This window comes from Oncorhynchus clarkii, chromosome 7 (assembly GCF_045791955.1).
Source record: "Oncorhynchus clarkii lewisi isolate Uvic-CL-2024 chromosome 7, UVic_Ocla_1.0, whole genome shotgun sequence".
In the NCBI taxonomy this organism is placed as follows: Eukaryota; Metazoa; Chordata; class Actinopteri; order Salmoniformes; family Salmonidae; genus Oncorhynchus; species Oncorhynchus clarkii.
In genome coordinates, this window is record NC_092153.1 from 22,940,051 (window position 1) to 22,965,844 (window position 25,794).

The window sequence follows — 25,794 nt, forward strand, 5'->3', positions numbered from 1 at the left end:
AAGGGGCCTCTGTAATGGACCAGTGACAATAGATAATAGATAATAGTATTTCTCAAAGCAGTACCTCTTTCTCAAGCAGTGATACACTGATAACAGATAGTGTTTCTCAAAGCAGTAGCTCGTTCTCAAGAAGAGGGATCAACCTTGGGCCTACTTAACACGCCTCTTAATTTGTTGCACCTCTCATGTTCCTTTTTGCCTTATAATCACATTGTTCCGTAATCTTTTGTTTTGAAATAAATAAATACAATAAAAATACCTCTACATGTTTGTCTGTCTCCGGTGTATCCCAGGGGACACCTTCCACAGTGGAAGCCCCGTCCCTGGTGGGTTCACAGGGGACCCCTGGGAAACAGGGCATGTCAGCGCAGGTCAGAGGCCGCTCCAGGATCAGTGATACTGCCACAGTATCACTGATCCTGGTCCCACGGTGGAAGTGGGGAGACGTGGCCCTGTGGAGGGGGGGAGTAAGGGGGGGGGGGGGGGGGGGGTGGTACTTTCGGGCAGAGGTGGTGAGGGTGAGGGAGAGCAGGGGTTCCTGTGGGTGGTCAGATAGGTCAGAGGGGTTCGAGCCAGGTCCAGTCAGTGCTCCGTCGGCAGAGAACTCTGACTCGGAAAGGGAGTAGGTAAGGGAGGATAAGGCTGCGGTCAGCGGGGCCACAGCTTTAGGGAGGATCCAGGGCTTGGTCAGGGTGGGCACCACTACCACATCTATGAGCTTCCCCTTGCTTGTCTGCCTGGAATCTGTGTTGGCTGAAGAATGGGGTGGGGTCACCTTGGATTGGGGTGGTGTAACCTTGGGGTAGCTGGAGTATGGAGGAGTAACCTTGGAAGAGGTGGCACTCCGCACGACAACTACAGACTCTCTGGTTGCCACCTTGAGTGTGGTAGCGCTGGCATTGGCACCTGTTTTAGTCCTAGTGAGGGCACTGATGGAATGATGACTGCCTGTGGTAAGGCTGTGGGAACCTTCAGGTGACATAGAGGTGTGTCTAGGAAATTGGGGCGCGGCCGCCTCTCTCCACCCAGTGATTGGCATCGGTCGGGCGAGAGGGGAGGATGCGGGGGGCTCTGATAGGCTCCCCTGGAGAATGGCGAGGAGAGAGAGGAGAGACGTTTCACTGTGTGCCTGGGGGACAAGGTGGAGTTGGGACACTTTACTGTTGCTGTGGTGGTAGGGTTTGCTGCTCTTGGCTAGTGTCAGCTGCTGCTGGGTCAGGTGAGGGTTACCCGAGGAGAGATAATGATGTGACACACAAAAAAACTCTATACCTACTGTATAAGGTTACATTCTTAGAAAGAAGGATTCCAAAGGGTTCTTTGCCTGTCCCCATAGAATAACCCCTTTCTCAGTTCCAGGTAGAACCCTTTTTTAGTTCCAGGTAGAACTCCTCTGCAGAAAGGGTTCTACAACCTGGTCCTTCAATGGGTTCTCCTTTGGGGAAAGCTGAAGAACCCTTTTAGGTTCTAGATAGCACTTTTTTTTTAAGAGTGTAGGGTTAGGGTTGTGGTTGAGGGTTAGGATTGAAGTGGGATGTAGACAAGCTGGACTCTCCAAATAAAAGTATTACAGCATCAGACACAGTGCAAAACAAAACAAAGATGATGATATGTTCTAATGAACAGCTGCTACAAACACGGATGTTGACACAGAACATGGTTGGAACAGAATCAAGACCGCCATTGGACAGCTCATGGGAACAATAAAGTTATTCAAATTCGAATTGAAATGAAATAAAAGTGTTATGGGTGTGGGGTCTAGACAGATATTACCCGACGCCAGTGTTAATGACATATTGAGAGACGCCACCCAACACTTCATTGATGTATTGTCCCCTACTGAGACTAACTGGAAACATCGCCTGTTTTGAAACCTCACAAAAGATGCCCAAATCACTTCATAGAGGAATCTGATACACAGTGAGGGAATTATAAACCATACACGAACGCATGCACACACACACACACACACACACACACACACACACACACACACACACACACACACACACACACACACACACACACACACACACACACACAGACTGAAGCAGCTGGACTGAAAGGGAACTGACTGTGTAGAAAGTTATGACCACAGGGGTTGGGTATTAAACACTTGGTGGCGGCACAAATTATGAGATGCACTAAAAGGATTTATTTAGTACAATTAAGAAAAATGTCATCACACTGGCTGGGTGAAGACACAAAAGACAAACACTGCCCAAAAATATTGAAACACTGTAAACTAGTCTGTGCTCTTCAAAACAACCCGGCATGGGTCCCGTCCACTCAATAGTAGGACTGACTAACCATGGGAAATACTTGAACACTCAGAATAAATATGTTTTATTTTTCACATCCTCATGAAAGATGAATGCATGAGAAAAGCATATTCCACTGACATGAATTGATCATCTGGAAGTGCCTGCTGTTGACTTGGACAGCAGACACACAGGGACAGAGTCCAAACAAGAAGGGACAAATACGGAGGAAATAAAACAGAACCAAACTGAGAGGAGAAGATGGAGTGCAAAGCTTTCCACATTTCACTGATCTACAACAAAAACGCAATGATTAGCATATTAAGCTTATTAATAGGGCAGCCTGGCCTCAGAGCCATACGAAGCATACTATTTGTATTTTTATGGACCTCCAAGACGTATGATATGATCTAATGGTCTATTTCAGGGTTTTACAACTGGCAGACCGCGGGTGGTTTTGTTTGGCCCCCCAAGTTTCCTGAGAAAAAAATTATAAAGTTACATTTTATTTAGGACATCTACTTTGTGCATGACAAAAGTCATTTTCCCAACAATTGTTTACAGACAGTTTATTTCACTTATAATTCACTCTATCACAATTCCAGTGGGTCAGAAGTTTACATACAAGTTGACTGTGCCTTTAAACAGCTTGGAACATTTCAGAAAATTATGTCATGGCTTTAGAAGCTTCTGATAGGCTAATTGACATCATTTGAGTCAATTGGAGGTGTACCTGTGGATGTATTTCAAGGCCTACCTTCAAACTCAGTGCCTCTTTGCTTGACAGCATGGGAAAATCAAAAGAAATGAGTCAAGACCTCAGAAATTTTTTTTGGAGACCTCCACAAGTCTGGTTCATCCTTGGGAGAAATTTACAAATGCCTGAAGGTACCACGTTCATCTGGACAAACAATAGTATGCAAGTATAAACACCATGGGTCCACACAGCCGTCATACCGCTCAGGAAGGAGACGCGTTCCGTCTCCTAGAGATGAACGTACTTTGGTGCCAAAAGTGCAAATCAACAGCAAAGAACCTCGTGAAGATGCTGGAGGAAACAGGTACAGAAGTATCTATATCCACAGTAAAAAAAAGTCCTATATCGACATAACCTGAAAGGCCCTCAGCAAGGAAGAAGCCACTGTTCCAAACCCGCCATAAAAAAGCCAGACAACGGTTTGCAACTTCACATGGGAACAAAAAGAAATGAGAAATATCCTCTAGTCTGATGACACAAAAATAGAACTGCTTGGACATAATGACCATCGTTATATTTGGAGGAAAAAGGGGGATGCTTGCCAGCCGAAGAACACCATCCCAACCGTGAAGCACGGGGGTGGCAGCATCATGTTGTGGGGGTGCTTTGCTGCAGGAGGGACTGGTGTACTTCACAAAATAGATGGCATCATGAGGAAGGAAAATTATGTGGCTATATTGAAGCAACATTTCAAGACATCAGTTAAAGCTTGGTCGCAAATGGGTCTTCCAAGTGGACAATGACCCCAAGCATACTTCCAAAGTTGTGGAAAATGGCTTAAGAACATCAAAGTCAAGGTATTGGAGTGGCCATCACAAAGCCCTGACCTCAATCCCATAAAACATTTGTGGGCAGAACTGAAAAAGTGTGTGCAAGCAAGGAGGCCTACACACCTGACTCAGTTCCACCAGCTCTGTCAGGAGGAATGGGACAACATAATTGTGGGAACCTTGTTGAAGGCTACCCACATCTTTTGACCCACGTTAAACAATTAAAAGGCAATACTACCAAATACTAATTGAGTGTATTTAAACTTTTGACTCACTGGGAGTATGATGAAAGAAACAAAAGCTGAAATAAATAATTCTCTACTATTATTCTGGCATTTCACATTCCTAAAATAAAGTGGTGATCCTAACTGACCTAAGACAGGGACTTTTTACTAGGATTAAATGTCAGGAATTGTAAAAAAAAAAAACTGAGTTTAAATGTATTTGGCTAAGGTGTATGTAAACTTCTGACTTCAATTGTAATAAACTGTAAAAACACCAGGAAATCAGCTCCAAGTGATTTTAATTTAAGAAATCTGTTCCCAAGTATTCCCACACAAAATAGAGAGCGACGTAATCATATACAAATACAAGCAAGGCTTGAAGTTAAATATTTGTTTGGAATTATATCCTTCCTGTTTGGCCCTGTCTGGGGGTGTCCTCGGATGGGGCCACAGTGTCTCCTGACCCCTCCTGTCTCAGCCTCCAGTATTTATGCTGCAGTAGTTTATGTGTCGGGGGGCTAGGGTCAGTTTGTTATATCTGGAGTACTTCTCCTGTCCTATTTGGTGTCCTGTGTGAATCTAAGTGTGCGTTCTCTAATTCTCTCCTTCTCTCTTTCTCTCTCTCGGAGGACCTGAGCCCTAGGACCATGCCCCAGGACTACCTGACATGATGACTCCTTGCTGTCCCCAGTCCACCTGGCCGTGCTGCTGCTCCAGTTTCAACTGTTCTGCCTTATTATTATTCGACCATGCTGGTCATTTATGAACATTTGAACATCTTGGCCATGTTCTGTTATAATCTCCACCCGGCACAGCCAGAAGAGGACTGGCCATCCCACATATGCTCTCTCTAATTCTCTCTTTCTTTCTCTCTCTCTGAGGACCTGAGCCCTAGGACCATGCCCCAGGAATACCTGACATGATGACTCCTTGCTGTCCCCAGTCCACCTGACTGTGCTGCTGCTCCAGTTTCAACTGTTCTGCCTTATTATTATTCGACCATGCTGGTCATTTATGAACATTTGAACATCTTGACCATGTTCTGTTATAATCTCCACCCGGCACAGCCAGAAGAGGACTGGCCACCCCACATAGCCTGGTTCCTCTCTAGGTTTCTTCCTAGGTTTTGGCCTTTCTAGGGAGTTTTTCCTAGCCACCGTGCTTCTACACCTGCATTGCTTGCTGTTTGGGGTTTTAGGCTGGGTTTCTGTACAGCACTTTGAGATATCAGCTGATGTACGAAGGGCTATATAAATAAATTTGATTTGATTTGATTTGATTTTGATTTGAATTCTTGTGGTCAATTTGCAGTCTACGTTCCGGCCCCCCAACCATCCGCTCAAGGAAAAATCATCCTGCCGCCTAATTTAGTTGATGATCCCCGTTCTAGTTACTTTAGACAAAAACTAAAGTAGGGAGGTTGGTCTGGGAAGACGGTTGGGCATATACCGCGACCGTCTATCATTCCATAGGTTGCGTGTTTGAGTCGTGTCGGGGACAACTGTAGCATTTTAGCTAACCCTTCCCCTAACCTTAGTTCTCCTAACCTGTTTAAGTTCACCTTTACCATAAACTACGCTAACATTTGTCATTTGTTCTCCTAACCCACAATGTAAATATGTATATGGAAAGTGTGATATGTAAAATGTATGTACATGTAGCAAAAAAGCTGTAAAAACTCAAATATATATTTGTGTCCTCTGAAGGGGGTGTTAATACAAATTTCTTAATTCTCCTTGGTTGCTAGGATGCAACAAGCAACCTGGTGTCAGAAAAATACGTGCAATACTAAACTACCATCAAGAAGTATGATAACTCATCCAATTCGTATGCTATTGTACGACTGGGTAAGACGTTTGATGCTATACGTCCCCTAATTCGTCCGCTATTGTATAACCGCTATTCCATTCACAATGTAACCTAATATAATGAAATATACCACAGTAAATGCAGGGATCATGTTTGCATACCAAATCTTACAAATTGCCCTGAGATCAGGTTGAATAGGGAAGTAACAGCACAGAGGCACTTCAGGACCATTCACACCACGTCAGATTGTTTTCAAATAGTTTTCCAACAGTGACAGTAGAATAACTACTAAAAAGCCAATGTGTGGTGCATGTACTAACGTATTTCGATAGCCTGGTGCCAGATCTGTTTTTTGTCTTGCCGATTCCTATGGTCCTTGGCATAGATAACAACAGGTGTTGGCTGTACAGCACAAACAGATCTGGGACCAGGCTAGTAACTACGGCCAGGGAGAGGGTTTAACACTTCAAACCGAAGTCTTACCTCGAGCGGTTTTGGTGCAGGTGCGTCCGTTGCCATTGAGGGGCGCTGGGCAGCGCCCGCAGACACAGCCCGCGTAGGGTGGATGTCGGTCGATGCACTGGACCCCCAGGAAGCACGGTCGGCTGGCACACGTATCTGTCACATTGTTGTTGTTCCCTGCATGGGATGATAGGCCTGGGGTGTTCTAGGCCTGGAACACATAATCACTGTTATCAGCCCCAGGAAATGTACATATTTATCAATTAATTCCCTTTCCCCTAGCCTTCACATGAACAGCGATGATCACCCTTTGTTTATGCTCAGTGGGATGCTGTAATCAGTTGTCAATGCCTCTGCATCGACCACACCATGCTGTCTTCATCTGCATATTTCATGATTAGTCATAACTCAAAGAAACACAGCCCCGTAGATGAAAACAGCTCACAAATACCACTGCCTACCGGGGTGATATATTCAACATTGCCTGACAAATTTTATGTGGCAGGACCCGCAGTTAAATCCAAAGCTGCTACAGTTGCTAATTGCTCAAATGTCTTTGATTAAAATGCAAAGTCTTGGAAGACCAATTATATAAAGGCACTTTATAACTAAATTAGGGCTGTGGAGAAACTCTTAGTTGGCACTTTGTGTTTTGATGGCAGGCGGCTCATTACGGTGCTTCAGGATGAATGTCTCTGAGCAATTGATTGATACGCTACCAAGGTCAGAAACCCATTGGAGCAAGAGAGAGAGAGAGAGAGAGAGATGTGCGTGTGAGACCCCGACTGTGTCCCGTCTTCACCTCCAGACCCGCCCTCACCCCCAATCCAGCTGCATCAGCTTCTCTTTACCCATAGGCCTTCACTCCCCTCCTGGGCTCCCCTCTCACCCCCACCCACAAAGAAGAGTGATGAAAATGCCAATTGCCCTATTAGTCTTAAACAAAGATGTCCTTTAGAACTAAAACTGCTGGTTATCATTGGCACTTTTTTAAACGGATTCTTTTAAGTTTGTCCCATAACTTTGTCCTTTGTTTCTCACCTTGCACAGGCACCACATCAAACCACCACATCATCAAAAGTGTATTATGGCTCGACTCTGCTGTATTATATTGGTCTTGTACATTTATCAGCATATCTCTATTCTGTGACGGATCTATGGAAGAGAGCAGACTGAGACCGAATGACTGTCATTGTAGTGCAGTTAGAAGCTTTGAAACGTGACACTGGCAACCCTTCTCTTTTTCCTTATTTGCGTGCCGCGCAGCGATTCTTCTCTCTCTCTCTCTCTCTCTCTCTCTCTCTCTCTCTCTCGCTAATAAAGCGGTTCGTCTTCGCGGTGACAAAAGAGGAAAAAGAATGGACCATCTGTCTTTTATTAAGAAGTGATTTATCAGCGTTATGACTCCACATATCACGGCTTATCGCCTGTGAATTGTGTCTCATTTTCGACGAGGGCAGCAGAATCCACTCAGACAATGGGTGGTTTTATCGGAACTGCAGGGCCGACGGGAGATGACATATTTTGCTGCGTGCCTTTCAATCCCATCTCCAGCCCTTTAGTGTGATGATGATGACAGGCAATTTTGCAAGGCCGCTAACTGGGCTGGCTATAGCTGCCAATGCCAACGAGGTACTCAGTCGCGGAGTAATGTGACACCCCTGATGGACTATTATAGGAGCCCTGGTGTTAAACAGCCTTTTGTAGGCGATCTGAAGAGGATTAGACAGAGGCTTTGGGAAATACGGGGTATGGTGGTAAGTGCCAGGCGCACCGGTTTGTGTTAAGAACTGCAATGCTGCTGGATTTTTCACGTTCAACAGTTTCCGGTGTGCATCAAGGATGGTCCACCACCCCAAAAAACGTCCATCCTACTTGACAAACGTGGGAAGGCATTGGAGTCAGCGTGGGCCAGCATCCCTGTGGAACGCTTTCGACACCTTGTAGAGTCCATGTCCCGACGAATTGAGGCTGTTCCGCGGGCAAAAGGAGGGGGTGCAACTCAATATTAGGAAGGTGTTCCTAATGTTTGGTATACCCAGAGTACTTGGCAGTTTTTTGTCCATTCTCAGATGGTGTATGTATAGCTGGGGCCTTGGCAGCTGCCCTGTTGGTCTCTGGAAGTCCAGGCATGTTGGTTTGTGGGGGTCCAGTTCTGCCAGAGTCCATCCTGGGTTGATTGTGTTGGTCTGGTTTGTTTTTGGGCGAGGTCTTAGTGGTGGTAGGGACAGTGGTGGGTCCAATGCTGGGGACATTGGGGATCGATCGTACAGGTGCTGTGGTGTAGAGACAGATGAGGACACATGGTGAGAGAAAGAGGTGGGCTTTGTAATACCTCAGTGCTTGTATGATAATGGGGGAGAGATAGATAGACACTTCAGGTTCAGCGCCGGGAGTTTGTCTTATGGTGTCACACAACCAATACTGTTTTTATGATACATTTCATGGAATCTTGATTTCTCAAACTCTATTCAAGAATGTTGGTCCACAGTTTATCAGCTCTTTTTTTCCCCTTCTTTTTTTACAACACTTTCCATCCCACACCTACACAGCTAGAAATCACACCTCCTCAGTAGATCTGTGAGCAACAGAATAGTACAAAAAAATATATTAAAAAAAATACGTAGAAAGGAAAGCAGAGCAGGAGGAGAGAGAGAAAGAGACGGTGTGATTGATGACGGCAGAGCGGTGCGATGGCAAGTGAAATAAACCTGGCAGTGTAACTCCAGCCGAGGCTGCATGGCACTGTAATAAACAAAGCAGAGGACCACTCTGCTATTAGAGAGAGGGAAAGGCTAAGATGCCTGGAAAAGAAAAGCGCGGAGCTTGGTGGAAACATGGCATGGCTTTTTAGGAGCAAAATGGTGACTAAGTGTGTGTGTGTACAGTGGTTCTTCCTTTAAACGTAGGGGCGTACTGCAGCACAGCTTGCGGGGTGCCGCAGAATTCTATTCTATTAATTTAAGTGTCAGCCATAGTTGCCAGAATGACGCAATTTACCACAATCTGCCACAATCTACCTCAAACGGTTGCAGCATAAAGCTCAACACTTTTAAAGGAAGAAACACTGTATATGTGCAGGTTCGCCTGCACTCCGGCAGAATTCAAGTGGTTTACCCTGGACTACAGAAACAAATGTCTGCTGAATGAAAATTGCATTTCCCTCTAGGTGCAGTTATATGTGTGTTTTATAGATGGTGCTCCAGCTTAGCCTCTGCTCCCCCAAGCTCTGTTCCACTCACCCTGTGGCCCAGGCATTACATCACTCTGTATTCAACTAGGCGGTGCTCCTTCCATGGTCTCCCCCCTCACCACTCCTCACCTCAGCTTTAGGATTGGGGAGTACTGTTGATCACTCTGCATTCACCCAGGCCCCAACACCTCACCTCACCTTACATTACCTTGCCTCGCCTCAGCTCTGTGGCCCAGGCGATAGATCACTCTGTATTCCACCAGGTCATGCTCCTCTTCCATCTCCCTGCTGCTAGCCAGGCCCCTTACCCCATCACTGTATTCAGCCCCGCTCCTTCCTCCCAGCCCTACTCTCTGCTCCCTCCTCTGTACCCTTCCAGGTTCCCACACTTCACCTCTAATGGCATTTGTCAGTTAGCTGTCAACAGAGAGAGGCACACCTGAGGTGCTGCGGGAGCACTCTGAGCCTGAGGCCAGGTGGTAGGATAGTCTCTGCTCTGCTCTCCCGTCAGAGGCGAAGTGCTTCACCAATTATCTCAGCCCCCCCCCCCCCCCCATAAAACCTTCAAAAATGAAGAAAATAAAACACACCAGAAATAATTTATGGGGGGGGGGGGGGGGGGTTCCATTGGACATGCATTCCTGTTGGTTATCATGTGATCATGTTCAAAGTGCAGTGGCAATTATTCCCATCATTGTGTGTGCAATGATATCCAGATATGGGAATTGTGGACTGCTGTGCTGGAACGTCATATTGTTTCTGTTTGTCTTGTCAAAGATAACAGTGACTGTCTGGTCTTCCCACAGTTAGAGGTGCATGCAGCTTTATGTTTCCATCCACTTCCATATTACAGGTGGGAGAAGGTTGCAAGTACCTCTGGAACATCTTTGTGACATTTCTTATATTCATATCCAGTCAATCCCTTTTCTATACTGATAACCATGGCCCACAGTCTGTTTCTATGGAAGTGAATTGCCTAATTGATTCAGTAGTGTAGTAGCACTTGTGATTTGAATGACCATGTCTACCTGTTGATGTAAAAAGTGTTGATACATTTTTTATATTTCACCTTTATTTAACCAGGTAGGCTAGTTGAGTTCTCATTTGCAACTGCGACCTGGCCAAGATAAAGCAGTTCGACACATACAACAACACAGAGTTACACATGGAATAAACAAACATACAATCAATAATACAGTAGAAAAGGATATATGCAGCATGTGCAAATGAGGTAGGATAAGAGAGGAAAGGCAATAAATAGGACATGGTGGCGAAGTAATTACAATATAGAAATTAAACACTGGAATGGTAGAATGTGCAGAAGATGAATGTGCAAGTAGAGATATTGGGGTGCAAAGGAGCAAGATAAATAAAGAAAAACAGTATGGGGATGAGGTAGATTGGGTGGGCTATTTACAGATGGGCTATGTACAGGTGCAGTGATCTGTGAGCTGCTCTGACAGCTGGTGCTTAAAGCTAGTGAGGGAGGTAGGAGTCTCTAGCTTTAGTGATTTTTGCAGTTTGTTCCAGTCATTGGCAGCAGAGAACTGGAAGGAGAGGCGGCCAAAGGAAGAATTGTACATTTGAAATACATTTCATTGACTGACCATGCCTACCTGTTGATGTAAAAAGTGTTGATAAATACATTTGATTGATTGACCATGCCTACCTGTGCAGGTGGTCCCATCTCTCAGCATGCCGTGGGGGCAGCCTCCACACCTATAGGAGCCGAAGATGTTGAAACACTGGACTCCAGGCATGCAGGGTGTCCTCCCACACTCATTTACATATTTTTGACAGGTAGCGCCTACACAGAGTCCCAGAGACGGACAGACATCATTATAACAGACAACACAAAGACAGACAACCAAAGTCCATTACTACAACAGGTAGCCCTTACACCCCCAAAAGACAGAAAGCCAAGGTATGAGCCAAGCTCACAGACATACAGACAGAAAGACAAGGTCTGAGCCAAGCTCACAGACAGAAAGACAAGGTCTGAGCCAAGCTCACAGACACACAGACAGAAAGACAAGGTCTGAGCCAAGCTCACAGACACACAGACAGAAAGACAAGGTCTGAGCCAAGCTCACAGACACACAGACAGAAAGACAAGGTCTGAGCCAAGCTCACAGACAGAAATACAAGGTCTGAGCCAAGCTCACAGACACACAGACAGAAAGACAAGGTCTGAGCCAAGCTCACAGACAGAAAGACAAGGTCTGAGCCAAGCTCATAGACACACAGCCAGAAAGACAAGGTATGAGCCAAGCTCACAGACAAAGAGACATAGAGCCAAGGAAGCCCATTACAACAACAAACAGAGAGTCCATGTATTTTCAGCCAGTGACGTGCGGTCAGGTTAGGCACAATGAATGAAAAAAGAACGGCAATGAAAAATAAATATACATTTGATCAATAATCATTTTGTCATCCTAAATGTTTTTTTCTGCACGATAAAAATCAATTTCTGAACTAGCACTTTCCAAATTTGCAGTGATCTGGTAGAAAATGCACAAGGAGGCCAGGGGAAAGGCAGCCTCGCCCCGCGCCTTTCTCCTGCCTCTCAAACTCCAAACAGGCATGGACATGACTTGTGCAAGTATGTTTCTACCTTATACTGCCAGCTCCTGGACGCCAAGTGTCAATATGTCCCATTCATTTTCCATGCACTCAAATAATACATGCCCATGCACAATGGTGTGAAACAATGTATGGGACAGGCAGGGGGACAGCCGGCTCCCGCCTATGAATGTCACACGTCATCTGCCAGCTCCGTTCGTTTTACGGCGAGATGAAGTGTGGATGGCTAGTATTCATAGTTGGATCTTCTAGCGGAAACAGCAGCTGATAAGGGATGGAAGACCAACACCTAAGCTTAGGGGCCTACATCAAAGGAAGGGACAGAAAATAACACTATCATTTCAATATGCGTGGTATCAACAGAAAGACTGGCTCTGTGGCTGCGATGCTAACAGCCAAGTCTACTACTTCCCCTGCCTGCTTCTTCACCAGTGACAGCGTGTAGACAAGAGCCGGTTACTGCGAAAAACTTGCATGTAGCACTCAACAAGCATGAGAAATCGCGAGCGTCTCATATCCAAAGCCAGACAGTTCTTAAAACATTTGGCTGAATGAATGAACAACAGACAGGGCCTAGCTAAATAATGCTACGCCATGCTACCTAGGTAGGAGTTGGCATTCCGTGGCAAAGATGAGAGCGCCAGCTCATCAAACAGGCCCCGGGCCAACTATGTGGAACGATTCAACAGTTTGCAACCCACATCGCTTTTTACCCATAGCCTATGATGGAATTTTTCTATGTAAAATTGTTTCTCCCGTGCTCTGCAGAACAAAGTGACGGATATGGGTTTCTGCTTCGCCAGTATCAGAATCACAAGGAAAGCACTGGAAAGGCAGCGACAAACCTATGATAGTTTCTAGGAGCGACTCAAGCAGAGATGCGATGAACTGGGCCTGGCAGAAAGCGAAACTCATAGTAAACAGTCGATCAGAGTAGAGAGGGGGCTAATCTACTATAACATAATGAACAATATCAACGTTCAGATGAGAGCTAGAGTAACACGCGGGATGCAAACCCAGGTCTGCCACGGGAGTAACCTACGTCTTCGACCAATAGGATATTAGCTACTGGCGTGAGGGTAGACACTGGTTTTGAAGTTCGCAGGCAGGGTTCCCTCATCACATCACAATGACCGACTCATGTCTGCTACATCAGGTTTGACCACTTTGCTGAACTTCATTTCCTTGGCTTAGTGGTCTGCAAAGAAATTGGAAACAATGACACGAGACAAATCACCTGGACAGCTCCTCAGCTTTTGGTTACAGCATGACCTGAAACAGACCGTCCCCAAGGTCGACAAAGTTACTGCAGCTGGTCCTCACTGTACCAGCCACAACAGCAGCCGTTGAGAGGCCATTTTCGAAAGCTGAAACGGATAAAGACATACAGTCGAAACCGAACCGACTCTCATCCCTTGCCATCATCTCCATTGAACGACTTGTAAAAACTGACGGCAAGCAGGGACGAGTGTCACTGATGTCTTTACCCAGAAGGATCGACGGATGGACTTTGTATACAAGTGCAAGTGTTTATTTACAGTAGTGCCGTCTACTATGATTACATTACATGTCTACTGTGTAAGTACAGTATATCTCTCAATCAGTAGCACTGACTACTAGGCTTGTTGTGTTTGTAGCGTTGTCACAAGTAGGCATTTGGGTTGCTGTCCGTGGTGCTGAAAGTCGCCTGTTCGTGCAGGGCAGTAGCTGAGAGGGGCATAACCTATTAGGGCCTGTGAATGTATGTGTCTAATGGTTAACCTGCCTACCTGACGCTGTTTGATGGTGATTGTTTGATGGTTATCTTTGCGATCGTGCCACGCCGATAAACACTGTAGCAGAAATCCGCTTTCTGAGTGCGCGTGCATGTGTGAGTGAGTGACGGGGACCAGAGGAGCTCAATAGAAAGTGCCTGCACGCCGTCAGACCTCAACGCACGTCACTGTTTCCAGCCCTTAGCTACTCCCGACCCCCACCTCTCCTCGCCTCACCCCTGACCTTTCAACGCGTACTAGCTACACACACGGCCTAGCGGGAGTGATCAGGATGTTTGGATCTAGTCCGCCGCTGTTTGTTGACCCACGGGAGCACAGATCTGTGTTTTCAGCAGGGGTTATGAATACATAGCAAACACCACTAAGACTCTGGGCTCTTGGTTTCTGCTAGTGGTGAACGGGGAGGTGGGACATGTATCGGATCTCTGGCAGTGTCAATACACACTTCTGGGTTTCTCTGTCTTTGTGTGTGTTCATGCGCGCCAGTGTTCCTGTAGCCTTACCTCTCAGGCCTGCAGGGCATTCACAGGGGAATCCATCGACGGTATCAGCACACCCCCCCGGCACCGCGCACGGAGCCGACAGACACGCGTCAATGTCCTCCTGACAGAGGCCTCCTCCTGTCCCCTGGACACACACACACACGCAGGTACTCGCCGCTGCCGGCCTTGGAAGGCCACGTTGGTCACACACACGTCCCGCCATTCCTAACACCCACCAGGCTTCACAGCCACCTGAAGAGAAGAGACGGACGGACGGATAGACAGAAGGACAGAAAAAAACAGCTGTTCCACACATAGCTTTCCACGCAGCCAATTAAATGTCATCACACTCAGCCTGCTACAAGAACAGAATAGCTTCATATGGTCTGTTTAATCACACAGCGTATGGCTGTTTTCACTTTCCCTAGATCCTCAACTCCTCTCAACGCTAATAAAGAGATTAATACCCACTCTGACTCAACAATACCCTCAGACAGAAAACCACCATCTGCTTCCAGAGATCTTTGTATTACTGGTTTATACCGCGGGAGTTGAGGGTGATTATCAGCATCATATCAATGTCTTCTGTATCGCTGTCCGTCCCAAGCCAGACCTGGGCTCACAGGGTAAGGTGCAGATACTTTAGTTGTCTCACAGCTTTTGCGTAAACTGTTTTATTACCACTTAACCAACTATGAGCATGGGCCTTGGAATGAGAAAACCTTGGGTTGTCAACTTGTCACACACATCCCATGGTAACCAGTGTCTTCTCCAGCTCATACATCTCGTCAACAGAGCTATGGGGTGGAGAGAGACACATCCGTAATGAATGCATATGCTGACTGAGGTCTGTTTGAGGTCTGTTTTCAGTCATTGGGGGCTAAACTCACCCACCAAGTGAGGTAGGGAGGGAATGAGGGAGGTAGGAATAAACTGTCAACCCCCCCCCTTCTCTCACTGTGTAGCTGCTCTGGGCATTGCACTCGTCAGACAGCGTGAACTCGAAGCTTTGCAGAGTTTCCCCTGCATCTCCACCGGATGGACTTTCCAGATGAGGAGGCCGGCGGGGGAGAGCGTGGAGTCGGGAGGGGTCCTGCTCCAGGAGGAAGAGGAGCGCCGAGCCTTCGGGGTCCGTCGGCGTGAACTGGAACACAAAGTTCTCCCTCGCGAAGGTGCTGAGGCCCCCCTGAGGCTGGTGCAGGTTGGGGGGCTGGTTGACTGGGGGTAGAGGGGAGAGGGAGAGAGAGTGAGAGAGACAGAGAGAAAGACGGAGAGATAGAGATCGAGGTAGAGACAAAAGATAAAACAGTATAAAGTGTTCTCTTTTTATCAACTGTGGCTGACAGACGGTATTCATTATTGTACTCCAGCTGTTTGAGAGGGTAGTTCCAGGCACACAGGGGGATTGAGGGGGAGCTGGTGTCTACTGCAGACAGCATCACTGACACTGTGAAGCCCCAAAAGGCTGTCACAACACGTTAGTGTCAGGGGTGGGATGCAGGGAGGGAAGGAGAAAGGGAGAGAGACAGAGGGAGAGAGAGGGTTGGGATGGCGGGAGGGAGAGGAGAGGAAGATGGAGGGGATGAAAGGTGGGAGGAAGAAGGAGGGTTACAGTCTCTCTACGGGGACACAGAGACATGTGAAGACAGGCTCCTCTGTTGCAGAGTGCTGTTAGACCGGTCCTGACAGGTATAGAAACACAGCCCCTGCAGATGGCCTGCTCTCCTTTGATCTAACACTGGGACAGAGACTGATGACACAGCTAATGGGACCAGGCATCTTCCTCAGAGCTGAGACCGAATGACATAGACAGTAAAACTGGGACAGGCTGCTTCAGAAACACACAGCCCTTGAGAAGTGAGAAAGACAGGGCCTGTTCAAGGCCTACTAAGAGACTATTTTCTCATGTGTGTGTATGTGTGTGTGTGTGTGTGTGTGTGTGTGTGTGTGTGTGTGTGTGTGTGTGTGTGTGTGTGTGTGTGTGTGTGTGTGTGTGTGTGTTTGTGCCTGCGCATGGGTGTGTTTGCAAGTTTAATCCAACAATATAACCTTCAAAGGGAAAGCTGTTCAAAGCCCATACATGAAACTTCCTGACCTATAACTCAACTAAAAGAGAATCACCCCCTTTTTCATAAAACTCATAAAACTCCAAAGTTCTCCACTCCATCAAAGGTGCCCTGTGCCAATCATGATCAATCTTGTCTGACTGTCCATTATTAATCCCTATTAGACGGTGTTAATGAAGTGAACCATGCAGCGCAAAGATATGGGAAGCATCTGTAGCCCTGGGTGGGTGGGTGTGTTGCAGGCCGGCAGGCAGACTGTAAATATACCTGAGGAGGGGTAGAAAGGTGGGGGGAGGGAGAGAGTGAGGACTGTATATAGACATAATATGACATTTGTAATGTCTTTATTCTTTTGGAACTTCTGTGAGTGTAATGTCTACAATTCATTTTTATTGTTAATTTCAATTTTGTATATTATCTACTTTACTTGCATTGGCAATGCCATACAGTGCCTTGCGAAAGTATTCGGCCCCCTTGAACTTTGCGACCTTTTGCCACATTTCAGGCTTCAAACATAAAGATATAAAACTGTATTTTTTTGTGAAGAATCAACAACAAGTGGGACACAATCATGAAGTGGAACGACATTTATTGGATCTTTCAAACTTTTTTAACAAATCAAAAACTGAAAAATTGGGCGTGCAAAATTATTCAGCCCCCTTAAGTTAATACTTTGTAGCGCCACCTTTTGCTGCGATTACAGCTGTAAGTCGCTTGGGGTATGTCTCTATCAGTTTTGCACATCGAGAGACTGACATTTTTTCCCATTCCTCCTTGCAAAACAGCTCGAGCTCAGTGAGGTTGGATGGAGAGCATTTGTGAACAGCAGTTTTCAGTTCTTCCACAGATTCTCGATTGGATTCAGGTCTGGACTTTGACTTGGCCATTCTAACACCTGGATATGTTTATTTTTGAACCATTCCATTGTAGATTTTGCTTTATGTTTTGGATCATTGTCTTGTTGGAAGACAAATCTCCGTCCCAGTCTCAGGTCTTTTGCAGACTCCATCAGGTTTTCTTCCAGAATGGTCCTGTATTTGGCTCCATCCATCTTCCCATCAATTTTAACCATCTTCCCTGTCCCTGCTGAAGAAAAGCAGGCCCAAACCATGATGCTGCCACCACCATGTTTGACAGTGGGGATGGTGTGTTCAGGGTGATGAGCTGTGTTGCTTTTACGCTAAACATAACGCTTTGCATTGTTGTCAAAAAGTTCAATTTTGGTTTCATCTGACCAGAGCACCTTCTTCCACATGTTTGGTGTGTCTCCCAGGTGGCTTGTGGCAAACTTTAAACAACACTTTTTATGGATATCTTTAAGAAATGGCTTTCTTCTTGCCACTCTTCCATAAAGGCCAGATTTGTGCAATATACGACTGATTGTTGTCCTATGGACAGAGTCTCCCACCTCAGCTGTAGATCTCTGCAGTTCATCCAGAGTGATCATGGGCCTCTTGGCTGCATCTCTGATCAGTCTTCTCCTTGTATGAGCTGAAAGTTTAGAGGGACGGCCAGGTCTTGGTAGATTTGCAGTGGTCTGATACTCCTTCCATTTCAATATTATCGCTTGCACAGTGCTCCTTGGGATGTTTAAAGCTTGGGAAATCTTTTTGTATCCAAATCCGGCTTTAAACTTCTTCAAAACAGTATCTCGGACCTGTCTGGTGTGTTCCTTGTTCTTCATGATGCTCTCTGCGGTTTTAACGGACCTCTGAGACTATCACAGTGCAGGTGCATTTATACGGAGACTTGATTACACACAGGTGGATTGTATTTATCATCATTAGTCATTTAGGTCAACATTGGATCATTCAGAGATCCTCACTGAACTTCTGGAGAGAGTTTGCTGCACCGAAAGTAAAGGGGCTGAATAATTTTGCACGTCCAATTTTTCAGTTTTTGATTTGTTAAAAAAGTTTGAAATATCCAATAAATGTCGTTCCACTTCATGATTGTGTCCCACTTGTTGTTGATTCTTCACAAAAAAATACAGTTTTATATCTTTATGTTTGAAGCCTGAAATGTGGCAAAAGGTCGCAAAGTTCAAGGGGGCCGAATACTTTCGCAAGGCACTGTATGTTTCCCATGCCAATAAAGCCTCTGAATTGAATTGAAAAAGGAGAGAGAGAGAGAGAGAGAGAAGGAGAGAAAAAATTGAGAGATTGTCTCCCCTCTCTATACCAGTGTGTCAGCCCCCCTCCAAGTGAAAATGAATGACCGTGGCAAGAACACCGCTATCTATCGTTTCCTTCTCTCATTCCTCAAGACGGTCACCTTCCCACTTTGGTCTTGCGGAGAATCTGAATTGCATTTCTTTGATCCTTCGTGTCCTTTCTCCTCACCTCTTTCTCAAAACCCATTGGATGAGAAGGTCAGAGGGGAGGGACATCTGACCTTCTCATCGAATGGTTTTTGAAAAGGACGCAAGGAATCAAGGATATGCAATTGATATTCTCCGATTGTCAAGATGTTGATCCTTTTTCAAACCTTACATGCCGATCACGATTACCATAGCTGCTTGCAGTTTGTTGTATCAGTGTGGAGTTTGTGTGTGTGTGTGTGTGTGTGTGTGTGTGTGTGTGTGTGTGTGTGTGTGTGTGTGTGTGTGTGTGTGTGTGTGTGTGTGTGTGTGTGTGTGTGTGTGTGTGTGTGTGTGTGTGTGTGTGTGGGGAGGACATTCATAACATCTGTGGTTTAGAACAAACATTCATGGACGTAGGGAGCTCTGAAAGTGATGTTGTGTGGACAACATGTTCAGCAGCAAATACCCTGCAGACATTACGAGACGGCCTGCTTTTCACTTCTCTTTATACAAGTATCTTATGTCTTTCTCGGTGGTGAAGAGTTTTCCTAAACTTGCATGGTTTTTGAGGAGATACGCTGCGTCTTTTAGGGGAAATATGAATGTGTGCGTGCATGTGTGCGTGTGTTTGTGTGGTGTCTGGTAGTTACGTTTAACTTACAGAGTCCGGAGTGGGTTGGTTCACACACCTGGCGCACGCCATCGTAGATTGTTAGCACCTTAGGCTCACTGTACTGAGAGCCGTCATTGGTCACCTGAGACAGGAAGGAACAACACTGTAGCCAACCAATACTCAACACACTCTAGTGCTAACCAGTTCAAGACATTCATATCATACAGGAGGGCTTCCTTGTCTTGAGCTTGGTTTGGATGGTCAAATGGTTTGGTGGTTTAGCTAAGTAAATCATGTAATATGATTTCAGAAGTTTGAAGCTCACATGCTGTAAAAAAAAGTTATAACAATTTGAAACTCACGCTTATGTACACTTGGACATTTTCACAGCATCCAATACAAATATACCTCACATTCCTAAGGGACGGGTGACTCAAACTCCCCTAAACCTTGTAGATTAATGGCAGAGCCTGGACTAAGGTAGGTAATATCGGGCTCATCTTCTAAGCCCACTTACCCAGGCTCACCTAATCCAGAAAGACCTGACTTTGGGCTAACCTTGGGGGTGTGGAGAGAAGCCCCACGGCTCTGTCTCCTACATTGAGATTTATGCTAATGTCTTCTAATACAGCAGTAAACAAACAGCGATCCCAAACCACTCAGGGACATGCTGGAACATGATATATAGGCTGTATACGAGGCAAGGAGAAGGTCAGGAACAGGGCAAAGCGGAAAGACTTCAAGTTGTCTTTGAAAAAGTGAGCCATAATCACAGGTTCTTGCAAGGAGATGAGGTGACTTTCCATGTGCTTTAGTAACATTAATAAGTTAACTTTATTGATATAACTTTACCAGATGGGAAATACTGGACACAACTTTACCTTGACTTCCCAGCGAGTGTAGGGTTTGTCATTCAGTGAGGGGGCGGAACAGTCTAGAACCTTGGAGCTCAGGAAGGCAGCTCTGGTCCTCTGCTTCTCTCCTGGAACCCACTCACCATTCAGGTTCTAGAGGAGATAGATAGATAGATAGATAGATAGATAGATAGATAGATAGATAGATAGATAGATAGATCACCATCAGAGCATGTGAACAATGTGTGTCTAACGTGTAATTATAATGTAGATAATGACTGAAGGCCAGTCCTGTAGAGCGGTAGTTTGTTAGGCCAACACACTATCACAGCTTATTGTGAAATAGACACAAAAATAACACAAATAATTCAAAATTTGTGACAGGCAAGTGCATTAGACAATTTTCATTCATCATAACGCATTTGTGTACATTACACAAATAATTGTTCTTTGTGGCTAATGTTAGGTAGTCTAGTTAGGTGGCTAATGTTAGCTAGGCTAGGGGTTAAGGGTTAGGGTTAGGTTTAGGGGTTAAGGTTAGTTAACAGGTTAGGTAGTTAACAGGTTAGGTTTATGAGTAAGGATAAAGGGTTATGTTTAGGGGAAGTGTTAGCTAACATACCAAGTAGTTGCAAAGTAGTAAGCAGTTGCAAAAATGCTAAAGTGCTAAATGCTAAAGTTATCCGCGATCAGATTTGAACACACAACCGTTGGGTTGCGAGCCATTCACGTTGTATGCCAACCCCTCCTCCCTGACCAACCTCCCTAATATTGTTTCTGTCTTAAGTAACCTACTGTCTTCATCTGGGATTGAAATGCACTGTATAAAAAAATCGTATACTGCACAGGAAAAAATATACTTAGGGATATTGGAGTCCTGTTGTGAACTAGCAGTTTACCGGTCTGTCTGAGGGATAATCACAAGGCCTACTGCAATGAGTCCTCCTCCTATGATCGGAAAAGAGAATCTAGAGCATCATAGTTTTGCTGAACTCTTTCAATTAAAAAAAATACTCAGAGAGATTTCAGCATCTCGTCTGTTTTTTCTGTGTTCCCCACTCTGTTTATTAATACGGCAACACTTTGGGGTATGTCCTTGTACGCCCATGACCATATGTCTGAGTTATTTCTCTCACCATCAGTCGTGTGAGGTGACAGCCCGGGTTGGGGAGAGTCGATGAAGCCGAGGCCGAAGACCCCGGACGCTGCGACAGTCGAACGCTCTGATGTCACACAGACAGACCACTGTTCTCCAGGTCTGTCAACTCCACGGGCTGACCTGAGGATGGACGAGAGAGGGATGAGAGGGGAGCGGAGAGATAGATCATCAGAGAGGAGGAAAGGCGGAGTGGAATAAGTGAGGAAGCTCCAAATAGAAAAACTCAGTATGCAAGTCTAGTGCAATACAAGCCCACTCGCTGACAAACCACAATGGAAGATCCACCAATTCAAGGGCACTCATGTGTACATAACGTATGGCGTGACAAAATGGCACGTTGTCCTCGACTAGAACACAGTTAGTAGATTCACAGAGACGGTCGCAATAAACACATCACTAGCCAGACACAAAAGTCATAGCATTGGGAGGTAATTCTCAAGTACATTGTCATGAAGCAGCGAACTGTTTTATAATACCCGCCAGAATGAGTTTAACATTTGGAAAGAGTCACTTTGACTCTGTCTGCATAAAGTACAGTACTAGTACGTCTGCCTTCTTTGATTCTAGTTTGATTATACGTTCTACAGAATACAATGCCATAAGTGATATTAAACTCAGTGGCATTTACTTGAATATGGTAAGATGCTATCCCCACAGCATAACAGCAAACAATCAACACAAAAAGAGGAGACAATTCCCCTTCAATGTCCCCTCCCTGATCTGTGCTGTGGCCCAGGGGGAGACTTGATGTTCGCCTGTGATCAGTTGAGCTATTAGCTGGATGTATTGGCGTGCCCTGCCGTGTTCCCCAAGGACCCTGATCCCAGATCAGCTACTATAAATCACACAACACACAGAGAGAGGTCACGGATGGATGCCCGGACCTCTACCTGGTGATTAACAGCATCCTACTATCTCCCATCTCTCAATCAGGATCTGTGTTCACAAAGCATACCAGAGTAGGAGTACTGATCTAGGGCAAGTTTTGTATTTTAGATTATAATTATATGGACCATAGGGACCTGATCCTAAATCAGCTCACCTTTGTGGATGTGAATTAGGATTACTCACTGTATCCAATATATATAATATTAATAACTTGAGAGTGCAGTAGTCTAATGTCGTAGACTTAACAACAAAATGACCAATGAGCTGATGAAATCCAATTTTAAGATGAGCTGTTTTGACGCCAAAATTACGCCCAACCTCTGAGCAGCTTGCGAGTGAACACTCACTGATAGCCAGACTGCAGTCGTAGAAGCTGTGGCCAGGATAGCATTGACAACCCCACTCAGTGCACTGGCCATTCCCGTTGCAGAAGTTGGGGCAGCGCAGTGCGGTGAGTACCGTCCCAACGATCCCCCCAACCCCCTCCATCCCGGTCCTGGCCATGGACTCCCCCAGCTCCAGGGCCCTCTGGGTCCGGTCCTCCAATAGCCTCCTCTCACACTCGTTCTCCAGGTAGGGCACCAGAGTCTCCTCCCAGGCCAGGTCATCCTATAACATCAAGTTCAAGTTCAACTGCACTCACATTGCGGTCAATGGAAACTGAAATCCATGAGCATACTGTACAACTGGCTTGACAAAAGGGCAGACAAGACCTATACTAGCAAGTTACAAAATCAACAACAGTAGTGTCCGAAATGGCACCATATTTCCTAGCCCTGTGGGCTCTGGTCAAAAGTAGTGAACTATATCGGGAATGGGGCGTCATTTCAGACGCAGACACAAACAGAAAAACCTTGAGCTGCAGGTCCAGCATGCACAGGTCCACTGCCTCATCCAGCCTCCAGCCCAGCAGCCCTTCTACACACTGTTCCCACCGTGGAGTTCCCCAGGGCTAGCTGGCACACCTCCAGGGCCTTGACCGAGGTAAGCCCACTCGGGGTGGGCCACACAGGCTGAGCCACTGGTCGCTCTGCAGACAGGTGGTGGTCCTCAGGAAAGAAATAGGCTAAGCTCTCCAGGTCCGCTTGGCTCAGGGACTGAGTGGTGAAGATGGGCTGGAACTCGTACAGCGCCTAATGATGACGATAGCAATAATAATAGCAATAAAGACAATAATAACAATAGAAAAATTATATCAAGGGTCATTCAAATCAACTCAAGGACACTATACAACAAGATAAACAAAAAGAGAAGAAAAAATACAAAGGTAGAACACCTGTCTCTTTGTCTTGGGCCTGTTGTCGTCTACGGCAACCAGGAAGTCTCTTCTGAGCTCCCGGTCAATCTCTCTCTCACTCTTATCCACGTGGTCCCCAAACCCTCTATAGTCCACCATCTGGGAACTCGGCTGTTTGTGTATCTCCATAGGCAGAGCTGGGCCTTTCAGAATGGACACTCCCTGGTGGTCACTTTGTTCTGGCTCAGCGCTCCTAATGTACCCAGAGGTAGTGTCCACCCAGGGGAAGACAGAGGTGTCATCCACGTTGTCGTGAGACAGGCACTGGGCCTGGTGCTGGGGCGACGAGGGGTTAAAGTTATCGTGGCCGTGGTGAAATGCAGAGACATGCTGTAGCCCTCCTGACACCGACAGAAAGGCCGACAGAAAGGCCGTAGTTCCTCCAACTCCATTACAGGGGGCACGGTGTCAAATAAGCTCTCCCCCGCGGCTAGCCTGACACAAAGAAGAAACAGAGGGATATGGATCAGACAACGAGCTATCTCATCAGACTCTGAATTAGAGGAAGCCTTGGGGATAACACAGAATTTGATAAAGGCTTTCTTTTCTCATGCCAGCTAAAATAGAAAAAGTAACCCAAGGTTATTACGGAACAACAATTCACTTACAAACTAAACGACCAAAAGGAAAGGGGTGGGGGAATGTACACTGAACAGTTACAAGCTCAGGGGAACCCTCTCAGATCTATATAGAATCATTAATAGTTACCTCCATTCCTGCACAAAGCGTTCTTGTTCAGTGCTCCCATAGGTGGTCCCATCAGGTCTATGGAAGTCGTTGTGACCGTTCCGGTCGAATGTCCCACAGAGTCCCGTGGTACTGCTGTAGTCCACACTGGGAGCTCTGATTGACAGGCTCATCCCCCAATCACTGACGTCCGCCCTCACAAAGGCCCCAGATGGAAAGATCAACTACAAAAGGAATAAAAAGGGATAACAGCATCTGCTAAATGAAATATATTATAAAATATTATAAAAGTAAGAGTTAACCTTTATTTCACCCGGACGCCAATTCTAACAGATCTTTATGCAAACTGCCTATTACATAAAGAGTTCACTCATAGTTTTCTTATGTGGATCAGTGCAGTACATAGAGGAACCCATCAAAACAACAACAACATCAATCTCCAAATCTTTCTATCTGGAGAACTAGTGTTGGACATTACATTACATTACAGTGTTGCAGATTGCCCCTAGCAGAACATTTTTTTCCCCATGACTGGTAAAAGTCGTTTCATTCAATATTGGGCTCAGTGGGCTCACAAACTCGCACATCCCCAAACCTGTCTAGACAGTGAGGGAGGAAACAGCCCATAAAAGTGGTGGTAATGACTTTAGTAAAAAGCATTAGCTGACGCATACCCAAAAATGCTTGTAGAGGTGCTGACTACCCGAAAAAAAACAGTACAAAAACAAAGTCACACAAGCTATATATGCTCCAAACAACTGAATGGGTAAACCTACTTGGTAAAAGTAATCCCTTTAAATGAACCAATACCTACTGTGATTTTCTAGGATCTTGATCCGATACTGACTGGAGCCGCTGGTCCCTCTGGACCCACTGTTATATCCTCCCAGGTTCTTCAGAGAGAGCTGGGGCCTGGTCTCCTGAAGCTGACCGTTACCCATGACCAGCATGACCACCTTAAGGACCACAAAATAAAAATAGGTAATTGACTGTATTGTGTTATCCTTATAGTTTTCTACTGTTTTTACAAGCTGTATATATACACTGATCAAAAAAATAAAGTGAACATTTAAACAACACAATGTAACTCCAAGTCAATCACACTTCTGTGAAATCAAACTGTCCACTTAGGAAGAAACACTGATTGACAATACATTTCACATGCTGTTGTGCAAATGGAATAGACAACAGGTGGAAATTCTAGGCAATTAGCAAGACACCCCCAATAAAGGAGTGGTTCTGCAGGTGGTGACCACAGACCACTTCTCAGTTCCTATGCTTCCTGGCTGATGTTTTGGTCACTTTTGAATGCTGGCGGTGCTTTCACTCTAGTGGTAGCATGAGACGGAGTCTACAACCCACACAAGTGGCTCAGGTAGTGCAGCTCATCCAGGATGGCACATCAATGCGAGCTGTGGCAAGAAGGTTTGCTGTGTCTGTCAGCGTAGTGTCCAGAGCATGGAGACGCTACCAGGAGACAGGCAAGTACATCAGGAGGCGTGGAGGAGGCCGTAGGAGGGGAACAACCTAGCAGCAGGACCGCTACCTCCGCTTTTGTGCAAGGAGGAGCAGGAGGAGAACTGCCAGAGCCCTGCAAAATGACCTCCAGCAG

The 25,794-nt window shown here is 45.8% G+C and overlaps 1 pseudogene; it reads right to left on the reverse strand.

Moving 5' to 3' along the window:
• Positions 1 to 25,794, reverse strand: part of LOC139412563 (von Willebrand factor D and EGF domain-containing protein-like) — a 58,002-nt pseudogene that overhangs the window by 10,144 nt on the left and 22,064 nt on the right.